Genomic DNA, 5,266 nt, shown 5'->3' with positions numbered 1-5,266 from the left:
CGTTGGGTTCATATCATGATGTTTCAAAATCTTTCACCTCCATTACATCCCAAGTCGGGTGAGAATAAAATCATATAGATTGGAGGTTAATTGAGTTTAATTTCGTTAATTTCTTCATCTCCCTTCCCTTCCATTACCTTTAAGGAAAATTTCCAAACGTGGTGAACTTTTTCGCTTCACTTCCCCTCTCCTCCGTTCGGTTCCATCTAAACAGATGTAAGCGTTATAACGTGAAGAAAATAGTGAAAACTCTAATCTTATTGCTGAGATAACTTGGGCTTATATAGGCCCCTACAAACACGACTTACAAATAAGCCCCTTTACATATTATTAATATGTTAACACTCCTCAAGATGGGTGAAAAATATCCACTAAGCCCATCTTGTCACATCCTCTAATCATATCTACTGAGCTAAGTCCCTTAGTCAGACAATCTGCTGCCTGATCCTTAGTTGGAACATGACTTAACTCCAGTAGTCCACTGTCCAACTTCTCTTTGATGAAGAACCTATCGATCTCGATGTGTTTGGTTCTATCATGCTGTACGAGATTGTTGGCGATACTGATGGCTGACTTGTTATCACACCATAGCTTCATCTTTGCTCCTTGATCTAGCTTCAGCTCCACCAGCATACTCTTCAACCATAACAACTCTGCAACTCCCAAGGCCATAGCTCTATACTCTGCTTCAGCTGTTGATCTCGTCACCACTGACTACTTCTTGTTCTTCCACGAGACCAAGTTGTCTCCTACAAAGATGTAGTATTCTGAGGTGGACCTCCTGTCATCAGCACAGCTAGCCCAATCAGAGTCACAGTAACCCTCAATGCGCACATGTTCATTCTTCCTGAATATCAGCCCTTTTCCAGGGGCATTCTTCAAATACCTCAGAATCTGATACACTGCGTCCATATGACCATTCCTCGGATCATGCATGTAGCGGCTCACCACGCTTACTGCAAAAGAGATATCGGGACGTGTGTGACTCAAATTGATCAATCTGCCAACCAGCCTCTGGTATCTGTCACGATCAACTGGTTCTCCAGCCTCCGCACCCAGCTTGAACTTCTGGTCGATCGGTGTAGTTGCAGGTTTGCATCCTAACATCTCTGTCTCTTTGAGAAGATCCAGTGCATACTTCCTTTGAGAGAGGACAATCCCCTCCGCTACTCGAGCTATCTCTATCCCAAGAAAGTATCGAAGCAAGCCAAGATCTTTCATCTCGAATTCCTTACCCAGTCTCACTTTGAGTTGAGCAATCTCCTTCTCATCATCCCCTGTAATAATCATATCATCCACATATACCGCAAGCATGGTAATGTGGCCTCCATTCCGTCGAAAGAACACGGTATGATCGGCGTTAATCTGCTGATACCCCATACCTATCATAGCCCGCCTGAATCTGTTGAACCAAGCACGAGGAGACTGCTTCAGCCCATAGAGAGACTTCTTCAATCTGCAGATCTTGCCTACTGTCTGATCTGTGTCGAATCCTGGTGATATTTCCATGTATACCTCTTCCACTAGATCTCCATGAAGAAATGCATTCTTCACATCTAGTTAGTGTAGCTTCCATCCACCATTTACTGCCAGAGAGATCAAGGTCCGAACAGTGTTCATCTTCGCTACCGGTGCAAAAGTCTCATCGTAGTCAATGTCATATGTCTGACTGTACCCTTTTGCCACCAGACGAGCCTTGTAGCGCTCAACCTGTCCATTTGGATTTTACTTCACAGTGAAGACCCACTTGCATCCAACTGCTCTCTTTCCTTCTGGTAGTTTTACTAACTCCCAAGTGCGGTTCTTCTCAAGAGCCCCTAGCTCCTCGTGCATAGCCACTTCCACTTTGGGTCCTTAGCAACCTGCCAATTGTTAGGTATAGTAACAGAGTCCAATGATACAATGAATGTTCTATGTGTAGGGTGAATGTTAGAATATGATACAAACTGGGTAAGATCCCAACCATATCTATCAGGAGGATTTCCCGCATTGCTGCGAGTAGTCCTCCGTACTGATATTGGAGTGGGAGGAGTAAGGATTGGAATGATATCACATTGGGAGGAATCTAGTGGTGGTGTAGGTGTCTCAAGAGTCGGGGCAGACGTTGTCAAGGGACTTGGCACCAGTGGCACTGTAGGTACTGTTCCTATAATTTGCTTCCCCTTCCTACTATAGGTAAGTAGTTCCCCCTGAACCGTGGGCCTAACACCTCCTTTCTCCTTCTCTTCTTCTTCTTCTTCTTCATTCTCCTGCTCCTCCTCAACCAATTCTCCGTCCCAAGGAATCGATAGAGAAATTGATTTCTTCACATTATTCTTTACATTGTTCACCTGCCTCTCACCATTCTCCCCCTCTCGCCTCATACTTCCAGTATCGGGCGAGTCACCATTGTTCACCTGCCTCTCACCATTCTCCCCCTCTCGCCTCATACTTCCAGTATCGGGCGAGTCACCAACGGATGAGGTTACCTCCCGGGTGTAATATGGCTCGAGTTCTCAAAAGTGCACATCCATGCTCACAAACAGCCTCTTCTCCACCGGGCTTCAGCAAACATATCCCTTCTGAGTAGCAGAATATCCCACAAAGATGCACTTCACCGTTCTAGGGGCAAGCTTCCCGACGGATTGCCTGTTGTCCTTCACAAAGCACACACAGTCAAACACCTTTAGTGGAAGAAGCCCACCATTATCTCCCTTCAACGTATCACACAGAGACTTCCAATCCAGCACTCTCGAGGGCATTCTGTTGATCAGCACCGTTGCGGTCAACACTGTTTGCCCCCACAATGTTTCTGGGACATTCACGGAGATCATCATACTTCTAGCAACCTCTAAAAGATGTCTGTTCTTCCTCTCCGCTACCCCATTCTGAGCTGGTGTGTATGAACATGTAGTCTGGTGCTGTATTCCCTGAGCTGATAAGTATTCCCCAAACGTTCTGTTGGTATACTCTGTCCCATTATCAGACCTCAATACCTTTACCACTGTTCCGTATTGAGTCTGAACATACCTATGAAAGTTTTGGAAGCAACCAAACACTTCACTCTTATTTTTTATCAAGTATAACCAAGTAACACGAGAGAAACAATCAATAAAGGTAACAAAATACTTGTATCCATTCATAGAACTTATGGAACAAGGTCCCCAAACATCTGAATGTATCAGGTCAAATGCACGAGAACTCCTATAACCAGAATTAACATAAGAGCTTCTAGTAAGCTTTCCAAAGTCACATGCATCGCACACAAGTTTCTGTTTATTTGCTTTCTCAAATAAAGATGGATACAACCTACTTAAAACACTAAAAGATGAGTGTCCCAAGCGTTGGTGATGAAGCATCAACATACTCTCAACACTCATCTCAGATCCTACTCCTGCTCTCTCTACCATATATACCAACGCTGAGTCCAGCCCTTCACGATCCAGGTACCACAGTCCGCTATTCCATGTGCTAGCCCCAAGTCTCCGTCCTGTCCCCATCTCCTGGAAGATCATCTTGGGAATGTCAAAAGAAACAATGCATTTTAGTTGGAGTATGATAGCACTAATGGACAAAAGATTGACTGAAAAGGAAAGAGCATGTAAAACATTGGACAAAGTTACCGAATCTGTACAATTGACAGTACCCTTACCAACCACTGGCTGAAATGTACCATCAGCTGTTTAGATACTATCAGCCGATGCTAAGTGAGTATATGATGAGAACTCACTAGCATTACCTGTCACATGTCGAGACGCACCGGAATCGACTATCCATTCTGATGACCTATCGGGAGACATAGAAGCAAGAGCATGTATGTCATCAGTACCTTTGGTCGGATGAGCATAAGTAGCAGTGTTGCCTTTGGCAAAGAACGAAGTGGATGCCTCCTCAGTCCCACTCCTCCTATCTCCATCTCCTGCTACTCTCTGCTTCTTCCTGAGTATCTCCAGAAGCGCATGATCCTCGTTAGCAAAGGCCACCTCAGGTGCTTCCTCTCCCTCTGCTACCATCAGATTCGCCTGGTTGCCTGCTCCTCTTCCACCTCGTCGATCCCCACGGTCACGATCACGACCTCCAACCTGTCCACGACCACCCGAATCTCCTTCCTTGGGTGGCTTGGTGAAAGCATGCCTTAGATGACCCACTTCACCGTAGTTGTAGCACTGCCGAGTCTCCCCTTTGGATCCAGTGTTGTTAGAGGCCGCCATGCTGACTTCACCACAGGAAGTCCACCTGTCTCTGTCTGCAGTTTAATGCGAGTCTCCTCCTGAATCATGGCCGAGACTGCCTCCTCAAGTGTGGGAATCTTTAGCTGAGCTAGCAGCAATGCAGTCCTCTGAAAAAACTCCGATGCCAGCCCCTTGAGGAACACCATAGTCCTCTCCTGTAGAAAGGCCTCTCGCTCCTTGCACTCCGGGTCCTTACAGCTCGCCCAAGGTGAGAAGTGATCATAATCTATCCACAGGCGCTCCAGCTCTATGGCATACCCCTGGACAGTCCTCTCTCCCTGAATTATGGCGTCGATTTCTCCATTGATCTGGAACACCCTCAGGTTGTTTCCCACCCCATCATAGGTCCTCCTCAACTTCTCCCAGACATCTATCACCTTCCTGATGCCATCTACTGTGGCGGCGATCAACTGGACCAATGAGTTGAGGAGCCAGATGTACACCAACATATGAGTAGACTTCCACTCATCTCTTCCAGCTGGGCCTTCAGCCGGCTCTGTCGTCTCTCCTGTCAAGTACCCCTCCAGGTTCCTCCTTGCAAGGGTGTATCTTACCCGCCGTGACTAACTTAGGTAAGTAGCTGGTCTATCAAGTTTCAGATCGATGGGTGGAAGCTCTAACTTTTTCGGTGGCCATGCCGCACTCTCACCAGCCGACAACTTCATCAACTGCATCAAAGTTGAGACCTCCGGGGGTTCAACTTCTTGATGATCTCCTTCATCGATCAGGCTTTAGATCAACTACCTGTTCTCCTTCCCTTGTTGTGCGTAGTGAAAAATTCGGCAGCACTTCTGCTGCACAACAAGAGTAGGATCTCAACTAAATTCTTGTTTCTCAAAGGAAACAAGAATCGACAGTGATATATCTCAACACCGTGAGATATACACTCTTCCTCTCATCAGTTCTAGGTCTGAAATGTCGAGGGAATCGAACAAGCTACACATTCTCTCATCAGTTCTATGACTGAGATGTCGAGGGAATCCAACAAGCTACACATCATCGGCTGTGGCTAGGGTTGCTGGCAGCGGGGTGCGAGGGGGTGCAGCGAGGTTTGG

At 46.4% G+C, this 5,266-nt stretch overlaps 1 protein-coding gene across 1 annotated transcript in view; it reads left to right on the top strand.

Moving 5' to 3' along the window:
- Positions 1-5,266, top strand: part of LOC109841408 (galacturonokinase) — a 14,479-nt gene that overhangs the window by 8,017 nt on the left and 1,196 nt on the right.

The sequence above is a fragment of the Asparagus officinalis genome, chromosome 5 (genome assembly GCF_001876935.1).
Source record: "Asparagus officinalis chromosome 5, Aspof.V1, whole genome shotgun sequence".
Classification (NCBI taxonomy): Eukaryota; Viridiplantae; Streptophyta; class Magnoliopsida; order Asparagales; family Asparagaceae; genus Asparagus; species Asparagus officinalis.
The sequence above is the reverse complement of the archived record's forward strand: the minus strand, read 5'-3'. Positions and strand labels throughout refer to the sequence as shown.